This window comes from Tyto alba, unplaced genomic scaffold (assembly GCF_018691265.1).
Source record: "Tyto alba isolate M040663 unplaced genomic scaffold, T.alba_DEE_v4.0 Super-Scaffold_29, whole genome shotgun sequence".
Taxonomy (NCBI): domain Eukaryota; kingdom Metazoa; phylum Chordata; class Aves; order Strigiformes; family Tytonidae; genus Tyto; species Tyto alba.
This window is the reverse complement of record NW_024881303.1, coordinates 6307898-6317499: the sequence shown is the minus strand read 5'-3', so window position 1 is coordinate 6317499 and position 9602 is coordinate 6307898.

Below are 9602 nucleotides of genomic sequence, written 5' to 3'. Positions count from 1 at the left end.
TACCTAGTGCTATCGTCCAAGTCTTTTAACTGAGTCCAGCATCCTCCTGGTGATTACCCAAAGCTTTGTTAGACATGCAAATGAGACACTCATCTAGGATCTTCTTAGATGAAGACTTCGTGATGCACTGCCTGCCTTACAGTGACAATGAAAGATGTTTTTTGCTCATCCTGGAGATTTGCTGAGTGTGCATAGGAGAGCAAGTGCTCAGAAACCAAGGTTTTGAGGAGCTGACAGCATTCCCAACTGACAGCACACCAGTTCGCCTGTTCAGCGAAACCACTGTGAACGGCAGTGAGAAGTAGGCAGGCAGCCAGCGGAGGTTGCTGCCTCCTGTGCTCATCTTCACCTTCCTTTCATCTTGCAACCTCACTTACCCTTCTAACCAAAGCTGCAGGCTTCGGGCTGAGGCTGGCTGCCTGTTTATACATTATTACTCTGGTCTTCTGAAAGGGGCTTTGGACACTTGGTACAGCGCAGAGTAAGAAAGAAGGTGCAGCCACCGTTTCAGAATCAGCATCTAACACACCCAGTAGTATCTGAAACACCGGATTATCCCAACACTCACACTAAGAACTAGTTTTCCAGCTAACTGCTGAGAAATGTTGACATTCTGAAACATGTTCCCTGATGGATTATTGCAATCAAGTTATGGGCATGGCACTATTTAGTAGCATTTATTAAGTGCTGCAATTTTGAATAGTTCAAACATTATCAGTGAATGAAGCAGGCAATTATTAGGTAATAACCCAAACGCACCAAATATTCACTCTCTCCCTGTATTACTCATTCCCTTACACCAACATTTGGTGATTCTAAAACATTTTGTGATTCTAAAAAATGTTGTGATTCTAAAATATTTTGTCAGGATAAAGGTATTCTGCAGCTGTAGGAATGGGAAAAGCAGGGATCAAGAGATGGAAGGGGGATAGTAAGGGAGGAGAAAGAGCTCAGAGTAACTCATGGGCAACTAGCAGATCAAAGGCTGAAACTGCCAGATCCATCCTGGAAATGAGCTTTTGCAAAACAGCTACCTGGGATAGGGTCTTCTCAAGGGCAAAGAGCACAGGAGAATCCACTGACCTGCCAGCAGCCAAGGAGATGCAGCTCTGGCCCGAAGTGATGAGAGAGCCTGAAATCCCAGTTGCTCTGCATGGGCAGTAAGAGCCACACACCCAGCGTTATGCACAGCAGCTCATTTCAGCCACCAAAGTGGCACAGCCTGGTCAGCACAGTGCTGTACTCACATGAATAAACCTTGCTTGATGCAGCTGTATTCCTCTCATTCCAGAGCCAACTTCAGCTCTCCACTACGCAGCATCAACTTGCTCTGAAAGACCAAGAGTTAAATGCCAATACTTACATTTTTAGATATGGCTCTCATACTGCATTTGAGCATTATTTCCACATGCTGCTGTGTTTTGCTAAGTTGTTCTGCTCATTTCCAGGAGGATCTCACGGGGTTAAGGAATTAGCCTGGGGCATGGGAAAGTTGAGCTTCATTCCTTGATCTGCCACAGAAACCCCAAGTGCCACTGGGCATATCACTCAGCGCCTGCACTTGGGTCTTCTAACTGTAAAATAGGGATAGGAACCCTGTGAGGGTGTTGGCAAGAAGATAAAACATATTACCATCTGGGAGGTGCTGCGATGCTGTGATAAGAGGAGCCATGCAAGAAACTTAGATAAACAGTTTCAAAACTCTCAGCTTTTTGGTGCTTTCTCTTCTACGCTTGACGTACTCTGTGATTTCACACAGCCAGCTTCAGTCTTGTTTGCTCACAGCTTCCTAAGCATTAGAGGTTTCCATCCCAAATAACACGTCTTCTCTCAAATTGCAAAAGGTTGTGATCTTTACAATGGCAGTTTGCACCCTATGTTTTAAAGAGAGCAAACAGAAATCTCAATAATGCTTCGAGGCCAGCAGACCTAAGGCTTTACACTTTGAGCATAAGAACATCTGTGTCATTTCCCAATGCCATCTCATCAACCACAGCATTCACCCTCAGAGCACGTCACCAAGTAAAGCCTTTTCCAGAAATGCTACATCTCTAATGATTGCGAGCTCTGTTTCGCCCATCAGCACTCCAGCAGACTTTTTAGGGGCAGGAGGAAGAATTATAGATAAGTCATCCCCCAAAAGCCCTAGAAAAAGAAATCAAATCCTGCAAATACTTTCTAGGATCAGTGGCTTAAGCTTTCATAGACATTGAAGAACTAGAGATGACACGAAGTCACTGTAGGAAGATGTAAACAACCCATGAAAAAAACATTGCATTTCAAAAGATAGGGTACTTCTAAGGCCACAGCATTCTAAACAGAATTATCTGATGCCAGCACTGTTTATTTGGTGTCTGAGGTCTCACATGCAGGGCAACCAAAGCTTATCAGAGAAGAGTTGTCACCCATTTAGAGAGAAGCTTTAAGCTAACAAATTCTTGCACTATGGAGATACTAACCAAATGTGAGAATGGGGTTGATCCTACTCATTTTCCACTAGGGAAAGCAGTTGGCAGCACCATTAACTCCTTCCTCATGATTAAAGCCAATCAAACAGCACAAGGAACAAATAGGTGAGCCAAGCAGGAGTCCTAACATCAGTATTCCAGTTATCCAATGTGCATATATATACAGCTAAAGTCTTAACAGATTCTGTAACTTCAAAGTGCCACATTACCTGGCTGAATTAACCCCTACTTCCACCCTATTAGAGGATGCTTAAAAGAATAAGCAGCTTTCAGTCATGTTCAGCAACACAGTTGTCATTCACATTGGGTTACACTGCACAGAAATCCATCAAGAAAATAGTGTGAAAGGTTTTTTCAGATTCTGAAATTACTTTGCTGATGGGCCAGTGCCATTCCGCAGGTTCATATAACATCAAATACTCTTCTGGCCCTTTGAGAACCTATGAATTACAGTTAAATAAGCCCTAGTAGCTTGTTCCTTGACATTAACTATGGAATTGTGTTGACATATGAAGAGTTGATTCATGTTGTGTTGCTCAGCATTTACCCTGTGCCAGCCGGGAGCATGCTTGGGTAATTCTGTCTAAGTAGTTACAAAAACAGCAGAACTCAGGAGAAAAAGCTCTTGCAAAATTTGGCATCATTCCAGTTCACTAGCTAAATGCTTCCATCCGATATCCAAAACAGGCAGGTGGAAAATTATCTAGAGACACCCCATCATGTTCTGTTTGAACAAATGCAAGAGGGACTAAAATACCACTTTGGACAGTAAGTCAATTTAAAACTAAGTGTTTTCCCATCGATCCTCCAGATTTTCTGGAAGATGCACGGGCTGTTTTGCTGTGGAAGAGACCTGTGTGGCTGAGGCTTTGGAGAGGGGGGGTTAATTTATGTTTTCCTCCTCATCAGTAGGATTCAAAGGGAGTCCAGCTTGTTTCATCATGCCAGCCTGTCATTTTATTCCACCAGGCCTCCTATGCAAATAAAATCACCCAGTGGGCTTGTAAGGTCTGCTCATAACAGTGTTATAACTAATTACCCACAAAAGCCATGATGATGCTAAGCAGAGCATGATCAGAACTGCATCTCACCTGACATCCAAAAAATTAACACACATTACAAACACTGATCCCCAAAGTCAACTCCTCTCACGACAAGATGAATTTTGCTGTCACATAGCGGGAGACACATCAGATGTAGCTCTTACATGGTATGACCTCCACACTCAATACACTACCAACCTCGCAGGTTGCAAAGAGTCAGCAATCATGTCAGTGCTTCTGACATTGCAAAGTCCATTAGAAAGACGTATTAGGCTTTATTCTAAACAAACAGGCTTTGGTACAAGGAGCTGTATTTCAATTACTTAAGCCCTAATGCCAAACTTGGTCTATTTCAGAAGCAAGATAATACAGTGCTCACATAGTATATTATCCTTGCTTTTCAGTAGCCATAGATAAGTATCATTATGTCACTGTGAAAAAATGCACTCAATTATCCTACGTTGTTATTACTTAATCTGCGTTTCAAAAAAAGCTTTAGACTGAAAAGATGTTAGATAAAGGCTAAGCATCGCAGATAAAGGCATTGCTTCACCCAGTATATGCTGTAAAAGCATGAGCTGTGGTTGCACACATTCAAATGAACCAGGCTCCTCACAGCGCATTCCCATATTGGCAGAATCACAGTCACAATGGGCTGCTTGCACAAGACAGTGGTTGGGGCGCTAAAAGCAAAATGCAGAGATAGGCTGGGGAAGGAGCCTGCTTCATGTAGGACAGAGGCTTTGCAAAGGTTTCTGTAACACTTGGCATGAATATCCTCGACACATGGACACTGCGTCCCTGCTAAGGTCTGTCCAGGCGCCACACATATGACCAAGCTGCGTACGGCACAACTGAAGGTGATGGTCCAGCCTGAAGCTTTCTCAAATGGGAGAAGGAGCTGTATTCAGAAGAGCATGGCTGCTAGATTCTCATCCTCTACACAGTCACCGGCGAGAGGTAGCAGGACTCTTACTTTGGATACCCATGTTTGGATTACAGCCGTAACCCCGTGTCAGTGCTGTGTACTTTACTGGTCCCAGAAAATGAGTCTGGCACTCTGAATTGACGACAAATTGATTGAAACCAGATGTTGTGAAAAATGCCTTTTCCAAGTTCAATGGCACACAAATGGTCTTAGCATGCCCCCAGATAATCTGACTTCTGTGCCCCCGTCTGCTGCAATAAACTAATTGGGAGGATAATATTTTGTCTCTCCATTGTGAACTCCTTGGGGAAAGGAGCTTTTTAATTGCATACACAGCCTGTGACCTGGTAGGCTCTAAATCTCACTGGATGATGTGAAAAGTTATAGTGGGACCTCAGCCGAACACCCTGAGATCATGTTACTGTCTGGATTAGCAAAACTTCAGAATATTAAATCGTCTATATTCTTCAGACATTGCTAGGAGTTTGGTTTCCCCACTGAGCTAAGCTCCTTTTTCGCGTAGTCAAAAGAAGACAAACAATACACCATAGGTACAAAAGCACAGAAGTAAAAGCAGCATCGAACTGTTGTTTGGCCAAGCCAGCAGATTCACTAAGGCAATATTAGCCTTGTAGGAGAGCAGAGATGGCCAGAGCCTGCATGCTCAGGCCTCATCAATTTGAAGACTCCATCATAACAGATATATTTACACTGGCTCTACCTAATTAACACACCCTGCCAGACCCAAACTTGCACTTTTCAGCCTGCACATGCAGAGCAAGACCCCAAATTGGTCAGCCTACACACCCCAAGACGGATAAAAATGACCTCAAAAGCCAGGCTTGATTCATGGACTGCCATTAGATGGTCCCCGGGAGGATGATCGATTGATCATGTTTACCTTCAGCACAGCAAGGCATTTAACATCAGGTTGGGAGAAGCCCAGCTTTGTAGTTGTTATTCTAATGGGATTCAAGACAGAGCTATTTGTTTAGGAGCATGATAAGAATTTGCAGACCGCTGGCTCCCGGGGTAAGGCTCTCCAAGTCTATCACAGCACACACAAAGTCACAGCACTAAAGATGCTCTGCAGAGTATTACCAAGAAAATCTGTCCCTGTTATATTTCCCCATTAAAATTACAAAAAGCCCAACAAATCCTACAGCATTCAGCTCACATCTTTTAAAAAAACTGGGGGAAGGAGCCTGCAGCTAAGGTACAGAAGAGAAAAGGTTGAGAGCAGACTCTCCTGGTGACTAATGCAGCGGAGATAAACATCTAGATGTTCGCTAAAACATACAGTATCACAAGCAGATTAAAGGCTCCTTCCGAGATTTTGCAAGCAGCCAGTAACTCCTACCCAGCCATCTGCCCAGAGCGGCGGCCTCCGACTTGTCAACCAATCCATTTCCCGCCAGTGCCACAGGCTGGGTGATACCGATCTCTGCTGTGTTTTGTTATGAGAGCTTTGATGTAGGAGTCTCTGCCAAAGCAGCAGCCCCCTTTAGGGAACAAAGCCTCGGTCTAGCCAGACTCTTCACCAGTTGTCCAGGTATTAGGTGCTTTTTCCCAGCTTCGGGGCAACCCTATCACTAACCTTTTCCTGTGACCTTTTGCAGGCAACCTTCTGCTCATGGCCATCTGCATCCTCCCCCTTTTCTTTTAAAGCCTTCACCTGAGCGTTTGCAGCAAGCAATTACACACACGCTGATTTGCATCAGTCACAAAAGCTGTAAGCTTCCAATTAACCACCTCATGCCTTTTAATGATACAACGCTAAACAAGGAAGAGAATTAGAGGGAACATCCTCAGAAGTGGCTTGCAGCAGGACAGAGCAGTCTTTATTACTGTTTATATTAGGGTAGCACCTAGGAAACTCAGCTAGAGGCTGTGAAAACAAAGAGAGAACTTGGGAAATTAATTTAATATGGAGAATTTATAGTCTATAGGACAAAACAGAGTAGGTGGATGAGGCGTAGTGTAATGAGAAGAACACAATGATTTTCTAAGGATCTGAATAGCCTGCCAGCATCCTTCACTTGTCACTGCCAAGTTCCTGTATCCTCCCTCCTCAACATCACTTCAAGAGTGTGAACGCTGGCAAGAGGGCTCAATAGCAAAGACGAGTGCTTCTTTGACTCCCAGAAGACCCGTGCTACAAAGCGCAGGGGAACGCATTGTCTCTGTCTTCAAAAGATAGCTGAAGATACTGCACCTGCTCAGAAGGTTTCAGGCAAAACAGCATTTCAGAGGAATTCACCAATTCAGCAAAATCTCAACAAGGTGAGTCAATTTTGCCCAGGTTCCCATGAAACTCTCACAGGGATCCAAACATCAGAAACCTGCTGAGTTTCCTGCCTGGTCACCCATCTGGTTCCTCCACCGTTCAGGTTTCCAGGGCCCTGGGGCAGCCTGCTGCCAAATATGCTGCTTCACAAGAGGGGATTCCACTGCTCCCATACTTCTCAGTTTGGGGTGTCCCAGACGTTAGACTGTCTCAGGGAGAAAACACAAGAGCATCCACAGATGGCGAGCCCATGAGTCCCAGCGCTCCAGACACCAGCTCTTGAGACAGGCCACAGTCCAAGCTGGCACACTATTCCCTTCTGCAGAATTTCTACCTGGTTGTGTTTTGCTCCACTTTGGAGGGAATCCAGCCTAATTTCAACAAAACTAAACTTCTTCCCAAAACAGAACCATCTTTTTAAAGCCCATTCCCAGCAGACACCCTCACAGGAAAGTCGTAGCTATTTCCCTCTCAACAGCTGCCTCTGCACACCAGTTGTGTTTCAGTCCAATCTACGTTGCCTGGTCTGGAAGGCAGATGATACAAACTCACTTACATTCCCGTGAGCTCCCCAAGGGAGCAGAATGAGGTAAAATCTCTGTAGTTTATCCATCAGCTTTTAATGAAAATACTTGATCTGCCTGAGGACTACACACCTGATATTGTGAGTGACTACAGGCTGATTCCAGGGCTCAGACCAGTTCATCAGACTCACAGACAAAGGAAATGGGGAAAAAGGGAGAGATTCACTTGGAAGAATCACTGCCTAAATGACATTTTTTCTATGATTTGCTAGAAAATATGGGGGACAGATTTTAGAAAGGCTGAGATGAGGCAATACCAAAACAAAAGGGACTGAAGGATACAAGAGGTTTTTTGTTGTATGTCAGGTAACACCGGACATTTCTCACTGCTCATGGACCAAGAGATAGCAGCAGTAGCTGCTGTGCACAGACACCCTTGCTTACCTTCTCCAGTCACCAAGAGGCTCCGCTTTTATCTACACTATGAGAAACATGTTTCCAGAAGTCTGTGTTGTTCCCAAAGACATACCTGCAACGTGTCGAACAAGCGCGGAGGCTCCTCCTTGGGATGCAGCCGGGCATGCTGCGAAAGCTGAGAGCTCCCGAGCACGCTGCGGGGAAGTTCTCCTGGGAAACCTCTGTGGGAGACACTGACACCAGCTGTAGGGTTATGTGGGGCTTGAGCAACAAACCATCTGTCAAGACCTGCTTATTAGGATGTTTACTCACAAAATTGGCCTTTTCATCAGTGCACCATAAGTGTTTCTGAAAGCGGCCCTGACCACCAGGAAAATGATCTCAAAATCAATCAACAGGAACAAGAGTGGATAGAGCAGCCAGAGGAATTAGTTTCTAGCACAAGGATCAGCTACATTTTTCCCAGCTTCACAACTCCCATGTATCCATTTTGCTACCCCTCCTAATTGTAGATCAGTAATTTATTTGAGTTTTTAGATTACTATCAATGAAGATCCTTTGGTAGGACAAAGGGCCTTTGTTTTCTTCCCACAAGCAAATTCCTTGACTCTTTGCAATACAGTAAAGATGCTGATATATTATTTTCACTTTTGCTCTATTTCCTGTCCATATCATGATGCTTGTTTGGAGAAGCTAATAGAGGGGGGAAACACAATAGAAAGAAAACCCAACTCTCCACCTTTTTTTTCTAATATGAAATGCATTGCTTATTTCATATTTTTGCAATGGATCCACAAAGTTTACTTAGACCAAAAACATACATACTGTGCTCTGAAGTCACGAGGAACACCTCCAGAGCTGGATGACTTTGGATGGAAGTCAACAGGACAGAGGATGAAAGTTAAACAATTCCACTTCCATGGCAAAGAAGAGGGAAGGGAGGAAGGCTCAGAGCACCCACGTTACTGTGTACATGAGCCCAGGAAACCTACTCAGGGTGATGGTGGGTATCTGCAACAGGCCCAGGGGAAGAGACATGCTCTGAATCAAATCAGAGGCTCAGCAATAAAAGCCTCTCTCAGGGCTAAGACCACCCTTCAAGAGCAGCAAGTCTTACCGTAGATCAACACAGGAAAAAGGAAGCAGCAGGGACCACAGCAGGGACCACAGCAGAGATCACTATCTCCATGGCAGGGAAGGAGAGAGGAAAGAAAGGCAACTTGTCATTTAACGGTAATAATAAACATTTCTGAGAGTACTTCCTCTTCTCCCTGCCTCATCAACCTAAGCACTGATGGGCTTCAGGTGGGATGAGTCAGATCCAAACCTCCCAATCCTGATATCCCTGTCAGAAAAATATCTTGGAGTAGCTGTGGATTGTGCAGATGCAGGGCTGCTTCAGGGTGTCCTCCACAGTGTTGAAGACAGCGATGTGTTGCCTCCATGTATTGTTCCATATAAGCCATTAAAAAGACACCTGTAAAAAATGGATATGTTGTAGATGAGAAGGGGATAGTTTCTCTTCCTTCCAAGCAACTGAACATCAAGGAAAACACCATCATGAGGTGTTTGACAGGAGAAACAAGCCAGAACTTCAATTTCATTCAGCGCTTGTGCTTTAATGCCAAGCCACAATTTATTTCATGAAGAAGAAAAAAGCATTAAAGGAAACACTTACCAGGATGAGCACGCTGTCTGCTGTGGCCTAGAGGCATGAAGGTGGTTGGAGCAATAGCAGAGATGGGGATATCCAGGTCAGCAGCCAACACTGCCCTTGACCTCACTGGGTGAGATGGCTGCCTGCATGACGCAGGCAGGCACTGCTCCTGTGGTTGGTGCTACGGCCTTTGCAAGCTGCCCCAACAGGATTTACAGACTGCTCTCTTATCAAACCTGATGGATTTCCTCTCCCACTCCTTTCCCAGCCCTTGCCCT